At 36.1% G+C, this 19,969-nt stretch overlaps 1 protein-coding gene and 1 long non-coding RNA gene across 2 annotated transcripts in view; both read right to left on the reverse strand.

Moving 5' to 3' along the window:
• Window positions 1–19,969, reverse strand: part of NALF1 (NALCN channel auxiliary factor 1) — a 504,959-nt gene that overhangs the window by 109,444 nt on the left and 375,546 nt on the right. The window lies entirely within an intron of this gene.
• LOC311436636 lies at window positions 3,447–10,336 on the reverse strand. The gene is made up of 3 exons (XR_014692984.1): window positions 10,281–10,336; window positions 10,018–10,138; window positions 3,447–4,398 (listed from the first exon to the last, which is right to left on the reverse strand). It is a non-coding gene; the product is annotated as an uncharacterized lncRNA (long non-coding RNA).

Consider the following 19,969-nt stretch of genomic DNA (forward strand, 5'->3'; position numbering starts at 1 on the left):
AAAAACTGGCTAGACAGCTGGGCCCAAACAGGAGTGGTGAATGGAGTGAAATCCAGTTACCAATGGTGTTCCTGAGGGGTCAGTGCTGGGGCCCATCCTCTTTAATATCTTTGTTAATGATTTGGATGAGGGAATTGAGTGCACCCTCAGTAAGTTTGCAAATGACACCAAGCTAGAGGGCAGTGTCAATCTGCCAGAGGGTAGGAAGGCCCTGCAGAGGGACCTGGACAGGATGGATCGATGGGCAGAGGCCAAGGGGATGAAGCACAACACAGCTAAACACTGGGTCCTGCACTTTGGCCACAACAACCCCATGCAACACTACAGGCTTGGTTGGGGCAGAGTGGCTCAAAAGCTGTGCAGAGGAAAAGGATCAGGGGGTGCTGACTAATGCTCACCTGAACACAAGCTGGCAGTGTACCCAAGTGGCCAAGAAGGCCAATGACTTGTATCAGGAATAGTGTAGCCAGCAGGAGCAGGGAGGTGATCATCCCCTTGTACTCTGCTCAAGTTCTGTGTTCAGTTTTGGGCCCCTCAGTACAAGAAGGACATCAAGGCCCTAGAATATATCCAGAGAAGGGCTATGAAGCTGGTGAAATGTAAAATTACAAATACCATGCAGAGAAACAGTATCTCTTCTCATGTTCCTTCACAGCCCCAAGGGAGAAAATACAAATTAGTTCAGGGAAGGTATAGTGAACAGTACTTAGAGAAGAGGTTGATAGAAAAAGGGAGATGTCACACTGGCAGCACAGGTGTTCTCCTGTTTCTTGGAATACCTGCCAACCTCCACATAGTTCTATTACAGCTTTGTATTAAACAAGTAGACCGAGAGCAGCCTAAATTACAGCTGTCAGAGACAGTCCCAGTCCTTCCTGTCACTGCAGGGCCTTTTGGAGAGTGATGCTGCATTAAATCTCTGCTGTTTTCTTGCAAAGAGCTTACGTCTTTAAACAACATGCATACTACTAAGGGGAAAAATAAAATATATAGGTAAAATGGTAACAGTTGTTTTTAGATAATACAGTATTTGCCAGCTATACATATAGATTCATTCACACATAAAATTATGCAACATATTTTTGTGAAGTCTTCTCCTTGATTTTATTTAAAAGTTAGAATTATCTTTAAATCTTGGCAAAAGTCATCTCTCTGAGGGCATAACAAACATTTTCTTGCTTAGTGACTCACCCACCACTACAATATGAATTGCTCTTAAAGTTCAGAGTTTCTGTTAGATACAAACAAGTAATATGAATTTATCCCTCACCAAAAGTTTAACAGCAGAGGCTTCCCTTTGTTTCTGAAATTCACTAATATAGCAGAGATCTTACATAAATAGGCTTACTTAGCCATCAGCTAGTGAGTTTTTAAGCAGCTCACAAGTAGTTTGCTTGCAGCTCCCTTGAGTTGCTCTTCTGCTGATGTGGTGACACACAGTTAACGACAGGGCTGAGTTGGTACAGACATTTTCATATAATTTGAATATTTGGCTCTTTCTTTCTTGCTAATCAAATATTTCCACATTCCACACTGTCTCAGCTATGGTACAAGGCCTTAACACAGAGTTTTTGACACCTAGATCAGGAAGATCAGTCACCTTTGCATTCGAATGTTTTTAAAAATGCCTCTCAAAATATCCATGTTACTCTTTCTACATATTAACATATTATATACTTTCCTTGTTGGAAGTGCCCTTTATTTTATATATCCCTGGTCTTGAAATGGAAGCTGTTTTGGAAGTGAAATGAAATTCTCTAACTTTGTAGAAGAATTGGCCTTTTATACTAACACCTTTCTCTAAAAGGTGGTAGCAAAGTGGTTCAGGGACTCTGCTACACCTTCTGCTGGATTTATGAAAAAAGTGGTCCTGGCTGACCCACATAGTATTTCAGATTGTTGAATAAAATATGACTGCACTAGACAGTACCTATAACACTCCAACACATAGTATTGATTACATGCACTCTCATGTCAGACCGATCTACTAGTACATCCTATAATTTATGGATCTTTTATTCCTGCAAGTGTTCATGGGAAAACAGTGTTCTCTAGAAGAGGATGTCTCATCACCGCATTGAGGGCATCTCAGGTACAGTCTCCCACTTGGCTTTCAGTGGAATCATCAGCTTTTGGCTCACATACCAGTTCCCTGGGACAGCCTCAGAAATCTGGGGTGAAATCTTTTGTAAAAACACAGTTATTAAAGAGAAATTATCAGGAAGTATTGTAGGCAACATGTTCATTCCTCGTGAACTTGAGTGTGGGCCTCTGAATAAGGGAGCCATGCTTTTTCTCCAGAAAGCTCTTGAAGACAACAAATGCAGAAGTAGACAGATGTCCCAGTGACATACAAATAGACACAGTGATCCTTTTTGTTCATTATTAGAAAGCTTCTTGATCACAAAAATCCCCCAATTCACTTTGAGGTTTGTAGATCTATATTTAGCTGCTGTCTCACTTTTCTTCCTTTTCTTTCTTCCTTCCTTTCCCTCTTTCTCTCTCTCTCAAATTCTTTCTTTCTTCCTTGTTTCTAAAGAAGTCCCTGTCATCAAATTTGACTATGTTCTGCGGACTTCAGTAGCTTTTGTAAAGCAGAAGGTTGCACTTCCTGTGGCTAGAGCAAAACCTCCCTTCAGAAAAATCATCTGTTTTTAGTAAGAACAGAAGCTCCGAATTGACTTTCAGACTCAAACACAGATACTTCCAAATCAGGGTCATATTTGACTGCAGGGTAGCTGAACTTCTTTGCTATTGTGTAAGGAGGGAGTACCCAGAGATAAGCTTATTTAAAAGTAATAATATTCTATTTTCTAGAATGATATTCAGTCCTTTTTTTTTTTTTTTTTTTTTTTTTCCCCAAAGAATTCTAATTGCTTGATTGAAATGTTGCCCATTTAGCTGAGTAAATATGCAATACATGCAGCAGTTAAATGATGTTGGAAATTTTTAATTTCATTCCTTTTTTCCCTATGAAATTTTCCCTATGAAGTTTCTGTAAATGGTCTAATTGTTTAGTTTAAATGTTAGATGCTGTGTTAATTTAAAACTAATGCTTTGGTTAAAATGATCAAAATTCTATGGCTTCAATGTCAAAAGTTAATGGCCCAAATGAGGGGCACATGTAAGGGAAATACTGTAAGAAGGTTAAAATAGTTTGGAGTTTGTGTAACAGCCCCTATAATTTTTGTTTCATGAATCACTATGACAAGCATACAAAATACATAGTATTGAAAATTATATTTTTTGTAAGATACCAGTAAAAAGAGATAGTGTTTAAAAGATGTTGTATGGCTCTTTATCCTTAAATAGTATTGTCTTATCTAAATATATCAATATCAAAAATAAAGTTAGAGCCAACTACAACACCTTGTTTCAATCACCCTGTTGTTAAAAAGGTGACATTAGCTTTATCTTGGGGGCAGAGGAATATTCATTCAAGACAATATTGCACTTTGATCAAGAACTGTACTTTGAACTTCTTTTGCAAAATAAAAATTATATGAGTGAAACTTTTTCAAAGTAAGCTGTCGACTCTTTCCTATTAACACACTTTTGATATATTTTTGCAAAAATCTAATGAGCTATAAGCAATGTATTTGTTTGGAGCAAGAATGCTGCAAACCCTGCTTGAAATTAAGCTATGTCCCCCATAGAGAAGAATATGCACCTGAAACATTGGTTTAATTTCAACAGTTAAACTGAGGAATCCCTGAGACTGGATTTCCATCTAACCAAGTGCTTTTCACCACACAGTGGTAGACAAATTCTAGCAGAAAACAATTAGTTGTTATTCATGCCACTCTCAGTGCCACTCAATTTGCTTCCAAATAGTTCAAATTCACTTTTAATTGCTTTCCAGGAGTTCACAGAACTTCCCTACAGTGGTGTGCTTTACTACAAAACAATAAAAGTGGTTACAGTTGTTTTTTAAATAACTCTTGTCCAAGACCTTGCCCTTGAAGAGTACCCAGACATCAACCAAATAATCTTGACAGAAATATATCACAGTGACCAGTTTTTTGCTAGTTTGTTTGTTCTGTTTTGTTTTCCTTGGTTTTACACAGAAAGAGAAAACGCTTTTAAATGATTCTGAGCTGCATTTTCGTTCTCTCTGACTCATAAATCACAGACCAAATCAGCATATGACAAATGGTGACATTATTAAGCCACTTTCTTCATAAAGTAAGGAAAAGAGAGATGTTGAACAGAGGGACTCAAGGCTCATTTGACCCAGAGCAGCAGTGTCTTTGGCAGTGATTTGGATCAAGGTCGCTTTTTACATCTTCAGACTAAGGAAAAATGGTGAGATGTCCTCCAGGAAGATTTTCTGCAGGAAGGAGGCATTAACAATACTGTAGCCTGTACAGAAGTTGTAGGGCAGGACAAGAATGAGACCTGCAGCATGAGAAAAATTATATAGTTGTGTTTAGGGATTCTTTCATTGAATTTAATGCTAAAAATGCTTGTTGTTTGTTTGTTTAACCAAATCACAGTTGAAATAATTTTAATTATGCTATAATTGATCCAGAAACTGAAAATGAAACATCCAAGAAAAAAAATCTGAAATCTTAATCCTGAAACATTTCCCAACATATTTTGTTTTAACTTTCTGATATACAGCTTTTTGGGGGATGATGTTTTCAATAATTGTTTGGAGTAATTTCTCATATCAGCCAGAAAAAATACATAACCTTGAAACCCTGATCTGTTTACTGCTTTCATTTAAGGTTCAACTCAACTTTATACAGATCCTGAGATTTAGGAGGTCAACAAGTGTCAATGAAAATTCTTTCCATCCACCCCTCAGCTCCAAGAAAGGATCATGTTTAGCAAGTGATATATCGTGATATATTCAGGACTAGTAGCATTTACAATCACTCCCCAGACATTCTAAGACCAAGGTAGATAGATGTGATCTAGACCTTTAACGTTATGAACTAGTATATTTCACAATCCTATTCACAAACATAGCAAAGCACTTTAGTCCTCATTATTTGAGCTAGAAGGTTGTTATCCTCCCCATCCCTGAACTTTTTTATCACAGTGATTAGAGACCTTTAGATTTCTAGCTTAGATTTATTCATGATCCAGATGTACTTATGTAATTTTTTTTAATTTTTTATTTTCTTTTACCAATACTCTCTGTTGTGTAAGTGGTTCTTCTCCCTCACAAGTGTTTATGCCCATGAAGTATTTAGAAAGAACAGTAGTATTCATTTTCAGCTATTTTTTTGCTAAACTACAAAATTTAGGATTTGATCCCCCAAGGTATATTGTGTCTCACTCCTATTTAGACCTTACATTCCCACTGAAACCAATTACTTCAATGGGCACAACGCTATTCAGTAAGAAAGCAGGGTCTAAAGTGCTGTGAAAGTCTGAACTGAAGCACTTTTGCTTTTCTTTCTTTATCTTTCTTGAACACTGAAAACATAGCACCAAAGATATAATCTTCTCTGTGCCTTATAAAAAGTTTTTAATATTCTCTGAAGACTTTAAGTTAACTTTGCATTTATCTTAGGTTAACTTTGAAAGGCTGAATCATAACTGAGGTACTGTCTGTATCCAAATGGTGTAATCAAGCTTTTTTACATTTAGTCATTACCAATAAATTATCTTATATGAAAATTATTGTTTGCAAGTCTTTACTTGCCAAGCTGTAACTGTTAAATTTTATTCGAGTTCAGTTACACCACTTGAGGGAATTCATTTCATTCTACATAATATTTGATCCACTTCTGATTATCCACTCCTTCTAGCTTAACGTTTCCACAGCTTGATGTCATCAATGGAATAACTGTATATCTGAATTCTGATCTTGGAGTAACTCCACTAGCAGAATTTCTCCATTCTTCCGGTTCATGCCTCCACACAATTTATTAGTGTTTATTCCGTGGTGTTCAGTTGTGATGTGGAGCAGGACTGGGGAGACAGGAAAATAGAGGGCTGCATAGCTGAAACTTTGCTTGCTCATACTTTGGTCATTGTTCTGTATTCTTGTGGTAATGCTCTGCTTTCTCAGCTCAGTTAGTGGTTGTCCATGTCAATGCTTTACTGAAATCTCTGCAGACTAGACAACCACTTCTTTGGAAGATCAGCTATCAAAGATAAGTACAAGGTTAATCTAACATGTTTTACCTTTGGTTTGGTTTAATTTCATTTCCTGTTTACTTCAATTAGTTTAAATGTTCTGAAAATCTGATCCATTTGATCTAAAAAGTAAGTGATCTCCTGAATAGGTGATCTATTTATATTTTATTCCCCAGGATGTTGACTCCAAATTTAGAGCAATTTTTCTATCTCACCAAAAGTCACCTTGAAGGTGCAGCTCTCCCAACTGCTCCATGCACCTGTAGATCACACAGAGATGCACAACTGTGTTGCTATCTGAAACCACCAGCCAGAGTCAAGCTCATAGATGCTCCATTTTATTACAGCAAACAAGATATTAGAGATATTAGAGTCTGTCAAGCAAATACATTAAAGAATGACTGTAGTCTTTATAAAAGGTTAGAAATGTTGTCACACCATTAAAAATGCAATTATTAACTGCACTTAAACAATGACCAAGTTGTTATTTTGATTAAACTTAATTACTAGTCACAGTAATTAGTCAACACTGTTCATGCATTAACCAAATGCATACATGTACATTGGAATGTTAAAGGCATGACATTCTGTTCTTGTTTATATGTTCACCACACCAAAAAGGAAAATATTTGTGTACTGGTTCAAATAAGTTTCCAAACAGCATCTTAAGTTCCTACCTGAATAAACTCTGCAGAAGATTTTGCCAATGTATTTAACATTAAAAACATCTGGTGATCCGTCCTAATATTTGGCAGTCAAAAATCTCTGGTACTTACAGCCTCTCCCTGCAACTTCCCCAATTAAGCCAAAGCATTAAATCAAAGGAGCTAGATGTTTTTCATGTACTGAAACTATCCTTTCTTAGAGGAATGTGGACAATACTTTTAGTTCTATTTTACAAAACAAACAAAAAAAACTAAAACACACACACAAAAAAGATTTTTCTCCCATTATGAAGGATTAAGTTATCTTGATCTTATTTTTATTGCACCATTGTGACATGAAAAGCATTATAAAATTGCTTTGCCTTTCAGATGAATAAATGTATTGCTTTTGATATGCAGTTATAAAATGATGAAATACTGGTTTTCTCAGTGTTTGGTCATACCTGTAACTTCCCATGTTTTTACAGAGCTTCTCCTGGAGGTAGATTAGCATGTAGCAATTTAGGAAGATTTCAGAACTAGGAAACAGACAACTCCACTTGTTCAGTAGAGCAAGGGTAGGAACATTAATGCAAAGTCAACAGGGAATCCTGCAACAACTTTCACAAACAGTATTGTAAGGCACATACTGGTTATCACTGGATGGAGTCAAAAAATTTCCCTTTTCCTCATAGTTTAGTAAAATTCCTATTAATATCTGCAGTAAATTTTATTAAGGAAATAAAATTGACAATAATTAAAGCACTGGGATTACTTTAATTACAGTAGGAAGCATTTCCTAAGCAAAAATGGTTGTAAGTTATGGAATCTGGGGAATTATCAGCCTATAATTTATTGTAAACAAAAGCAGAAAAATATTATCATAATTAATGTTATAAATTTAATAAATAAACATAATATTTTATGCAGGAATTAATGTGACAGTAGGGACTGACGTTAATTTGAAATAAGAAATGTAATGATTCAATTTATATGCAATGTTTATAACAAATTCTTTGGACTGTATTTGAGGAAAAAGAAAAACACGTTAGTCAGCTGATTGACTGCCTTCCTTTGTTATTACTGTTATATCTCATGAGTAATTAATTTTAAATTTTGTTCATGTAACCTCTAGAACTTGTTCTAATAATCTTGAAATTGGCCTTAACTGAATAGATTTTAGATGCTTAAATAATAAGGACAAAATACACTAGAAAGTTATTTGCAAGTGACTTTATGACTGTTGCAACTCCATAATGAAAAATATATTAAATATCTTCAAGCTCAAATCAAAAGAAAATTAACTTGCTAAGGTATAAGCCTTTTTTTTTTTTTTTTAAACCTTGTCTCCATAATTAATGAAAAGGCTTCCCGTTTTAGTGTTTTAAGCTGGCTTCTAATATTGTGGATAATTAAAGTATATTGCAATCACTAAGTCCTACATGAATTTTAACACAAGTAATCTAGCAGATTTGCAGGGTTTTTTTTCTGCCTCTCCCCTTTTTCCCCCCTTCCCCTGCATTCCTTTCCCACTCAGATAGCCTTTAATGAGCTCTCACCATCTGATGACTGCAGGAAAATGGTATCTCTTTAATAAAATATTTTAACCACCTTTGTAAGGAAGGCAGAGTAGATTACATGAGAAATATTTGCAAAGCTCTTTCTTGGACAACCATTGGTTTTGAATAAACACATTTAGATTTACAACAAGAGTAGCAGGAGTAAACTATGCAGCTACCTCTTATGATAATTTGCTCATTTGCACTTTAATGAATAAATTATTATGCTGTATCAGTTCTATTCTGCTGTCATGATAAAAATTGCATTTATATAACCTTTAATCAGTTTCATTATAAGCAAAAGGGAAAATTTGATTTTGAGATGACAAACAGCTTTTTTAAATATACTGCTTGTTTCTGAGAATTTATAAATGGTTTGTAGAAACATGCAAAAGGAAAAGTGTTATTAGAGGTGTGACTACAGTAGTTAACATTGTGCTGAGCACTAGAATGCTTAGAATAAGTAGGCTGTGCCATTCATATTTTCACATGTTTGAACTACAGAATCACAAAATCATAGAATCATAGAATTGTAAAATCATAGAATACCCTGAGTTGGAAGGGACCCACAAGGATCATTGAGTCTAACTGTTGGCTTCATACAGGACCACCCAAAACTGAAACCATGTGTGTGAGAATGTTGTCCAAATGCTCCTTGAACTCCAGCAGGCTTAGTGGCATGACCACTGTGCTGCAGAGCCTGTTCCAGTGCCTGACCACCCTCTTGGTGAAGAACCTTTTCTTAACATTCAACCTGAAACTCCCATGTCACAGCTTCATGCTGTTCTCTTGGGTCCAGTTACTGTCACCAGAGAGAAGAGATCAGCACCTGCCCCTCTGCTCCCCTCATGAAGAAGCTGTTGGTAACAATGAGTCCTCCCCTGCTCTGCTCTGGGCTGAGCAAACCAAGGGTCTCTGGCTGCTCCTCATATGCCTTGCCTTCTAGACCATTCACCATCTTTGTAGTCCTCCTCTCTAATAGTTTTATGTCCTTCTTATATTGTGGCACTCCAAACTGTACATAGTACTCGAGGTGAGGCCACACCAGCACTGAGTAGGACAAGCCCTTCCCTCAACTGGCTAACAATGATGTGCCTGCTGCACCCCAGTGTATGGTTGGCCCTTTTGGCTTCCAGGGCACACTTTTGACTCATATTCAACTTGCCATCAACCAAAACCCCCAGATCCCTTTCTGCAGTACTGCTTTCCAGACCCTCATCTCCTAGTTTGTACACACAGCCAGGTCTGCCTCTTCCCAGGTGCAAAATTTGGCACTTGCTCTTGTTAAACTTCATATGGTTGGTGATTGCCTAGCTCTCGTTTGTCAAGATGTCGCTGCAAGACCTCTCTAAACCTCAACAGGGTCAACCGCTCCTTCTGTTTTAGTGTCATCCACAAACTTACTCAGTATACCTTCAATTCCTATATCCAACTCATTTATGAAAACATTAAAGAGAACTGGTCCTAAAATGTAGCCCTAGGGAACTGCACTAGTGACTGGCCACCAGCCTGATATAATCCCATTTACTATAACCCTTTGAGCCTGCCCTGTCAACCAATCATTAACCCAACATTTTAGATTTTCATCATATATTTTTATCATTTAATTACAACAACTGGCTTCCCTTGGTCAACTAGATGTGTGACCATATAATAAAAAGAAAATAAGTTTCTTAAATCAGACATTTCCCTCATGAACCCATATTGGCTATAGCACTTACAGAATTTCCTTCTTGTGATTTACTTTGCTGCTACTCCAACTTCTGTGTCTGAATGTGTTCCACAGTAAACCTGGGAAGCAGGTAAACACTACACAGGCACTTCCTGCTCTGCCCAGTGGGACTGTGTAAGAGAAAAAGAGTAAAGGCAAGAAAACTTGTGGGTCAAGATAAATATTGATAAGTAAGCAAAAGACTTAAAAAAAAAAAAAAAAAAAAAGTGGAAGAAGAGAGGAAAACAAAACAAATGAAGCAAAGGCAACCACTCGCCAACTCCCTTGGGTAGACTGATGCCCAGATAGTTCCCAAGCAAAAGAGGTCTAACCTCCCTGAACTCTCTCCTTTCCCTTCTTATTACTGAACATGATGTTTTACAGCATGTAATATCTCCTTGGTTAGTTTGGGTCATCTGCCTGGCTGTGTCCCTGCCCAACCTCTAGCACACCTGTGATCTATTCACTGGATGAGGGCAGAATGAGAAACGAAGACCTTAAAGCTGTGCAAACACTGTTCAGCAACAGCTGAAATATTAGTGTGTTATCAACACTGTTTTGGTCACAAATTTACAAGCTAGCTCCAAAACAGATGCTATGAAAAAAAAAATTAACTCCATCCCAGACAGGTCCAATACAGAAGGGGGGAAAAAAAGCCTTGTGTGTGTATACCTTACTATGTCCATGGATTGGACATGAGACCAGTTAACTCCAGCAGTACTGAAATCTATTGCTAAACAGTGCACATGCATTTTTATTATATAAGTGTCACTCTCTCTGTTCTTAATTTTTTGGTATCTATAAATCAGGACATTAAATGTCATTGCTTCCCATTCCTGGGAATCTAAGTTCTAATATTCATATCCTCCATAAAAGTGTAAAAATATATTAAATTTCACTTTATTTCCCCCTTTGTAGAACACTTTTGTTTTCTACCTTTTTCTATTGTCATTTGACTTACTCAAAGCTGTTCATAAATTTGAAGGGTAATCTAAATTCACAGACTGCTCTGTTGCACATCAAAATACTCAACCTGGTATGAGATACACAAAATTCAGGGTTGGAAGGGACCTTAAAGCCCACCCAGTTCCAATCCCTGCCACGGGCAGGGACTCCTCCCACTAGGTCAGGTTGCTCAAAGCCCCATCCAAACTGGCCTTGAACGCTTCCAGGAATGGGGCATCCACAACTTCTCTGGGCAACCTGGTCTAGTGCCTCACCGTTCTCTAAGAATTTCTTCCTTAATTCTTCCTAATATCTAATAACTTCCTTATATATATATAAGAGATCTTCTAATATATATATATATATTTTATTTTATAATTTTAAACTCTTTTAAACTCTAAATAAACATTACTCTTTCTCCTACCACTGCACCCCCTGACAAAGATTCCCTTCTGAGCTTTCCTCTAGGCCCCCTTTAGGTATTGGAAGGCCCCTATAAGGTTTGCTTGGAACCTTCTCTTCTCCAGGCTGAACATCCCCAATTCCCTCAGCCTGTCTTCATAGAAGTGCTCCAGCCTGTTGATCATCTTCAAGGCCCTCCTCTGGACTTGTTCTAATTGATCCACATTCTTGTGCTGTGGGCCCCAGAGCTAAATGTAGTATTCCAGGTGGAGTCTCATGAGAGCAGACCTGAGGGCAAGAATCACCTCCCTTGACCATGCTTCTTTTGATACATCCCAGGCTTTCTGTTCTACAAGCTCACATTGCAGGTCCATGCTGAGCTTCTCATTAACAAACACCTCTGGGTCCTTCTCCTCAGGGCTGCTCTCAGTCCATTCTTTGCCCAGACTGCATTTTTGCTTAGGATTGCCCTGGCCCAGATGCCTTAAACTTAGCCTTGTTGAACTTCTTGAGATGCACACTGGCCCACCTCTCAAGCTTGTCAAGGTCTCTCAAATGGTTGTTTCATTCAAAATACATTCTACCTTTCAGCTGGAACCTGAAACTAGAACCTTTTCCTTCCAGGTAAAGATCAAATCATAAATTTGATATAGAATATATCATCCTTACCATGAGGAATCAGGAATATCTACCCATTTATCCTCTATCAGAAGGTGGAAAATGGATTAGTGGATTAGACACTGGCTCCTGCCTTTCAGGGGCTGAATCCATGTCAGTAGGTGCAAAATGTGATGATATGAGACTGCCACATAAGCCTGAAAGAGAGATTTGGGGATTTATGTTTTGAACCACAACATGAAGTGGAAGATAGGGCAAGAATGTAAAACTTGAGTCATTTCACAAATGTAGCCCTCAGTGTTTTAAAAATGTCATGGTTTTATCTTTACTACATTCCCATGAGGTAGCAAAACTGCCAGTCCTTATAATAATCACAGGCAGATGAGCCTTTGTCTCACCTACAACAAGGGATTTTTAGGAGAAAATAAAAAGGTGGAAATAAACTACATACATGCTACTCATAGTCAGGAAAACATAGCTCATGATAAATGCAATTTATGAAGGATTTTTTTTTGCCTGGTTGAGACTGTGTACTACTGTAAGTAGCTTGAAATATTTCCTGCATTTTATTTTCAATAAGGAGTTGAATAACTCCATTTCCTTATTTACCCTTATCCCATGAGCAGACTTTCCTAACATCCTGCTGATAATGAGAGCTGGTAAATTTACATAAATAATAGTGTTGTTTTGTTTAGTTGTGTTTAGTTTCCTGTTTGTTCAATAGTATCCAAGTAGAATATTTATTTTACTTTCCATGAGTTTTATTAATATCATTTGATTCTCTGCCTTGGCTCTTTTTTCTCCCCGCCCCCCCCCCCCCTTTTTTATTTTTATTTATTATTTTTTCCTTGTTTTCTTCCTTTCTTTCTTCCTTTCTTTTTTCTTTTCTGTTCAGAAAAGTTTGATTAACTCAGTTTTGAATACGAATTAGTAAATGCAGTGTCAGTTCATGGTAATAGAGAGACCCAACAAAGATTCACAGTTCAGGCAGTGAATCCACATCATGAAATAAACATTCTTTACTTAAATTCTGTTTTCACAGCTAGTGACATTTCAATGATTCAAATCATGTTGACTGCTGCTGCAGTGTCCCTCTTGAGAGGAGAGGGGCACAATAAAGGTTTTCAATATTTTTACACTGGCTTAGCTTAGTGGAAACATCAAGTGAAGCTCTCACATTTATAATGAATATGATTAAAGAATATATTTGTAAAATTGCATACTTGAAATATGAAAACAAGATTAGAAACAATGTTAAGAGCATTGAAGCATATTTATGAGGAGGGCTGTACATTTTACTAAGATCTGCAGGGCATTTCTTATACTCACGTCTCTCAAGTATTTTAATAATTTATTTGTTCTGTGTTACATTGATTAACAACTGGCAGACACATTCATGTTTGTTTCTAGACAAGGCATATGTTGTCTTGAGTGAGTGATCTTTGCTTTTGTGGTTCAGTTATTTCAAAGAATAGCTTTTGAGGACCAGGAAAAGAACAGTGGTGTCAGGAGGAACTAAATTGGTTTGAGGATTTGCCAACTTAGTTGATCTTAGAAATTCAAAAGAGCAAATATGTGAAGTAGCATCTTATCATATGTCTTCTCTTGAAATCTAAAATTAGAAGGTGATATGAGACCATAACATAATGATTTTAACATGTAAGGACACAGTGTCAATGTCTAAAGCACAAGATAGTTCCTTCTTTTGTTGAGTACTTCATTAACCATACCTCAGTTTTGTTAAAGAGTAGTGGCAAAGCATAGGAAATGATGGATCATTTGAATTCATTATTTACATAAGCAGAGTATTTGGTTGGCATTGACACAGTTCTGTCTTTAGCCACACATATATTAGGAGCTCTGGGAATTCTTCCCACCTGCTTGGAACACATTTTTGAGGCTTTCTCACCACCTCAGCCTGTCAGCATCAACACTGAAGCTGAATATGGAAGCACAGTAATATCAGAGGTCTAAAAGCATTAACATAAAGAGTAGTTAGGAGACTGAACAACGATGATCAGAAAATCATATAAAAAGTATTCAGAGAACCAATGTATTTGGGTTACTTCTTTGTCTCTTCAGTAAAAATAACAGAAGACATTTGGAAACTCAAAACACAGCTTTTATTTATAATATTTGTTCTAGAAATTACTCCAAATGTTTAATTCAAAATATCACCATTGCAAAAAATCTATAAATTTAGTAGTGAGAAAATGAGAAACATATTCAGCTACAACACTCAGCCTTTCTCTTTTCCTCCCACTCTAAAGTCTAGCAGAGGATATGTCTAAATTTGATGGAATGGTACAATTTGTGAGATCAAGAAAGGACTGGAATACTGGAGATTTTCCTTAGTTATATTTAATTTCTTTTTTTTTTTTTTTCTTTTTTCTTTTTTTCTGGGCAAGTCAGTACTTTCATTTAAATCATCAACTACTATGTCCTTTCCTTTCCTTTCCTTTCCTTTCCTTTCCTTTCCTTTCCTTTCCTTTCCTTTCCTTTCCTTTCCTTTCCTTTCCTTTCCTTTCCTTTCCTTTCCTTTCCTTTCCTTTCCTTTCCTTTCCTTTCCTTTCCTTTCCTTTCCTTTCCTTTCCTTTCCTTTCCTTTCCTTTCCTTTCCTTTCCTTTCCTTTCCTTTCCTTTCCTTTCCTTTCCTTTTCCAATTACTTTAATCTCTTGGATGCATAATTCCACTTAGAACTTCAGACAAGAAAGTAACATTGATTACACTACAGAGTCATTACTTCACAGCAACCTTAATCTATTTGCCCCCAAATTCAGGCAAATATATGACCCTCTACTCTTTGAAGATTTGTATCACAACCCACATCTCTGGACATGCTCTATCTCAACAAAATTCTCTTCTCTTCTGTTCTATGTCAAATTCTCCTCATTTTCCTATTTAAAAATGCTGTTTATTTTTTAACTATATTTCACTACATCATACACTTTTCAAGCATATATTGTGTACCCAATTTGTCTACAAATACACTAATCTTCTAACAAATTTAAATTCTGCAAAATTAAACGGTATCCAGTCATAGAATATCCATACAAAATGTTCTTGCATTTATAAAAAGTGCACACATATTTCAGTGTGAATGATACATATATAGAGAGAGAAAGATATATTTATATATAAAGATATATATATATATGCATACCAACATATAGAGGTGTGAGTGGTTGTACACATAAACACATGTTCACTCATCCAAAGTTTTCCATTTCCTACTAAAATAGTGAGTGACAAAACCAAATAAGATTTCTTTTTTCAAAACAAAACACTGAAATCACAGTGAAGTATTGCTAGCATCACAACCTTACTTGTATTCCAATTTAGCTTTCTATGAATTAAAATAAAGACATATAAATGATGCTTTCTGATTAAATGAAGGAATCTTATCCACTTATTTCAAAGACATTACTGTCTTTCCCTCCCCCTCAACTTCCTTTCATCTTTTGTAATGTGCTCCTTGTTGGAGATTTTTAGACACACAAAAATGCTTTAGTAAGACAGACATTACTTAATCTTCATGAGTTAATACAGTACAATAAAAGCCAAGCCAAACCCTGGGCTGCATTTTTCTTTCATACTTTCTTTCTATGAAAACAAATTAAAAAAAAATAATAAAGTCACTATTCACTAAATATCTTCCTTGGTACAGCATAAGCATAGATTTACTGCAGTGCTGTAATCTTTCCATAGATTGGACCACAGATTTTGGTCCCCAGCTTCCACAGGCTACCCTTTAATTTCCATCTTCCCTTCCTGTGGTCATTCACATTCTTTACCTCCTGAGGTCCTTCTAGCCTCCAGACAAGTCTCCTAGAAAATCTGGCAAATACTACCCTCTCCCTCAAAGAGATCTTTACCACATGTCCTTTCCCACATATCCCCTCCCCTTTGGAGTCTTTCAAAGTAAAGAGCTTTGCAAAGCTAAATTCTACTCAGGAGCCATATTCATAGACAGAACTTCACTCTGCATATAGAGATATATAGGTATATTTTTAGGATACCTCTGCTTGTAGGAATGTCAGTTCTTCTTACCACATTTGCAGACCCATATTACTATTTTAATTTTACTGTCATCCATTAAGAAATGAATAATCATTTCAGATGTTTATCTATCTTTAAATAAAAATGTGTATCTTTGTTCTCTCCAAATCTCCAATTTCCAAACCCTTTAAAAGGGAAGACAGTATTCCAAGTACCATTTTTTTTCAAACAAAGATTTCAACTTCTCCTGCAAGAGATTGAAATCTTTTTACTACAAGGTTAGGGTTTTTATTGGATCTGGCTGGGATGTTACCTTTCCCTGTAGCAGCCCATACGGTGCTGTGCTCTGCACTTCTAGCTAGAACAGCACTGGTATCACATCAGTGTTGTGTCTGCTGCTGAGCAGTGCTGGCACAGCATCAGGACTCTCTCTAAGCCTCTCAGAGTCAGCAGGCTGAGGGTGGGCAAAAAGTGAGAAAGGAGCATCACCAGGGCAGCTGACCTAAACCAACCAAAGGAATATTCCATACCATATAATGTCAGACTCAGCAATAAAAGGAAGGAAAAAGAAAGAAGAGGGGGGCTCTCATTGTGAAAGCATCTGTCTTCCCAAAAAACAGCTACGTGCGTTGAGACCCTGCTTCAAGGACGTAGTCAAACATCTCTCATTTGTGGGAAGTAGAGAGTAATTTCTTTCCTCTGCACTTCCACACAGCCTTTACTTTTTTTACCCCTCCCTTTTCCCCTTTCCCTTTTCTCCCTTTAGTTAAATTGTTTAATTAATAATATATTTTTTTCCTGAATATTTTTCCCTTTAATTAAATTATCCTTATCTGAACCCGTGAGTTGTTCTTTCCTTTACTTCTTCCTCTCCTCTCTGAGGAGGGGGAGTGAGAGAGCAGTTGTGGTGGAGTTCAGCTGCCTAGCAAGGTAAAACTCCCACAGGGTTAACCTAAATTACATTAAGACAGAATTAAATTAAAATTAAGATTATGAACAAGATATTTGGGTGATACATAACAATCTACAATTGCAATTGTCTCATAATGTAGATTAGCTGGCAGACAAAAGAGTATATTTTAACATAATGGAACTTTTCTGTCTAGGTTGCAGGAAATGTTCTAAAGATTTCTAAAACAGTACTGATGGGTGCTAGCACATCAAATATTCAATAGTTTCATTTGCTACATCTGAAGTATGTGGATCTCATTGTAGTTGATACCAAAGAAAAATCTAAGGTTCTTGTCTGTTTAAAAGTACTCTTGATTTATTTTCTTTCCCCTACATTGTTCTAATTTTTAAATAAAAGACATTTTTTTTTAAATTGGAAGGCAAACTGATAGCTTTATGTTTGTCTTCTGGATTTTCAAAATTTGTATTCATTTGCATTCATTGCTTTTATCCAATGTAAATACATCAGTATTAGAAAAGCTTCTTGCTAGTTTTTGTTTGTTTGCTTGTTTGTTTGTTTTGTTTTAATAAGGGCAGATAGATAATAATGCCTGTCAAATGGAAGTGACTTCTGGATGATGAAAATCATTCAAACACAAGCATATTTGCTGCATGATACTTTCTGCTGGCAGGTAAAATAAATAAGTAGATATATAAAATATGTATATATATATGAAGGGAAGGTGAGGGGGGAGGGGAGGGGAGAAATTTTACATGGGGAAAAATGACTTGAATGAATAAAAAAATGAATAATATATTTTTTCATATATTATTGATATAATTTGTCAAATATTAATAATAAAAAAATTACTAAGTGAAGGAGAAACACTTTAATGTATATTGTCTAACCTAAAACAGTATGAAATCTAGTATTTGGTTACAGGTTTTATGATTTCCATATCAGCAGTGGCATCTCTTGGGCAACTCTGAGGTCTGTGTTTACATGAACAAGCTACACCCCTGTAAGTGTTCCAAGAGCTGTTACACAGCTCATTGTTCATTACATATCAGAGATATTTAAACTTACTGACAGAAGCAATGCTGCACTAAACTAAACACTTTTGCTACAGAGAAGATTCTTCTACAGAAATAATAATAATAAAATCAAAGCAAAACCCCTAACTTTCCACTTCAGTCTTTTCAATCAATTATATTTTCCAAGTTAGCAATGCTAATTACTCTCTGTTCCTTAATGTTTTAGATCATTTTGAATTGGATATGCAAAAGTTTCTAATAGCAAAGTTGGAAACTGTCATGTCTCTGCAAAATGTTCAGAAAACCTGTAAACAGAAAGATTCCTGTGTCCCCAGTCATCCTGAGCTTACACATACTCAATGAAAATAACTGACAATTTGTTCCCTGACAAGGAACTAACTTATGGATCTGTTCACAGTGAGTAAACATAACCTTTGCATTTCTCTACTTTGAACACTAGGTGAGGACATATCTGAAGTTACATGAAATCAACAGATCAGAAGAAATCAGAAGCAGCTGGAAGTAAGTTTGTGAATCTAGGTGAAGCAGGTATAAGAAGCAGGTTGGTGCTTTGGTATTTAGCACGTTTTTATACCATATGAGCTTTCAAGATTTTTCTTTTGTTTTAATGAATACAGTGTGAGCAAGAGACTGACATGGTCAGAACTTGAATGAAAACTTCATACTTTTATGAAAACTAGTTCTCAGTGCTGGCACAGTAGTTACAGTGGGTCAAGACAGAAAACGTAGTTCATATTTTCAGGAAACCAGAGTTTGAGAAAGCTGTATATAACCTATATAACCAATATTCACAAAAGATGGATGTGACACTTAGGCAGATGGCTTAAAAAAAAAAAAAAAAAAAAAAAAAAAAAAAGTTTCTAACCCTAGAACCTTTTATTACTTCAGATCTCAGTTATAGAATTTCATTTCTTCATAACTTTATGTCATTAAATAAACCCTTAGAATTCAATAATACCACTTACAGTTGGAAGTATTGTCCTACTGAGATCAGGAAGCACATAATAGTCCAATGCACTGTTATATGCTTTAGCTATTTATTTATTTAATCTGTGCATGAGTGAAGACATATATATGAATATACAATTTCTTTGAATGCTGTGACAAAAGCAAATCTTACTGTATGTCATAAAGTAAATCTGCTAACCAGAAAATAACCATAATAATCTCTGTGGCAGTGACAGTATTGGTCATATAAGAAAATGAATTAAAACAAATAATAGCTTCAAAAATCCTAACAAAATCTACAATGCAGTTGTAGATTTCCTCAAAATTACTTGAAGTTTCTAAATAGAATGCAGTGAAAAAGTAGAAAAGGAACAGAATGAATTATTTTGCTTCATTGTAGCTCTCTTTTCCACTGTGCTGGGCAGTGTAACATTATAGAGCCTAATGCCACACTTTTGCTGATTCCTTCATTCTCTTTTTGTCCTCTGTTTTATTATAGCCTCCCTGCACAGTTAGAGAAAAGACTGCATTTAGAATAACTAGTAGAAACTTCAGGAAAACAAACAGAGACTTCTGGAGATACAGGAGAATGAGGGCAAACAAGTCTTTAAACTTGAAAAAAAATTTCTATGGGGTTGAAAAAAATACAGTGGGGAACCTTAGTTTTCTTGTCATTATGCATTGGATCATTCATAAAAAGCAAGTCTAGATATACCTGTATAAGTGTCTGAAGAGCCTAATAGATGCTAGAAAGTAAAAATGCTATTATGTCACAGCACTTACATACTATTTACATATTATGCTCTTAACTTTTAAAAAAATGGGAAAAAGTGTCAAAGTGTTGGAATTAGATTTGTGAGAAGCTGTTCAGGATCTTTCAAAATTTGGTCATATGAAACAAGCTAAAAAAGATTTTTTGATTTTTATAAACTCGGTAAGTAGGAAATGTAAGATGTGATGTTACACTCTCCCTGTTCTGCATATATTCTGTATTGCTTGGGCAAGTTTTTAAGCCTAAGTCTCAGCTCCATCTCTGTAAAAATATACCTAGTAGTGCTTCCTTTACACTGGCCTTGTCTCTCTTGCCTACTTAGAACCTAGGC

This window comes from Aythya ferina, assembly GCF_964211825.1.
Source record: "Aythya ferina genome assembly, chromosome: 1".
Lineage (NCBI taxonomy): Eukaryota > Metazoa > Chordata > Aves > Anseriformes > Anatidae > Aythya > Aythya ferina.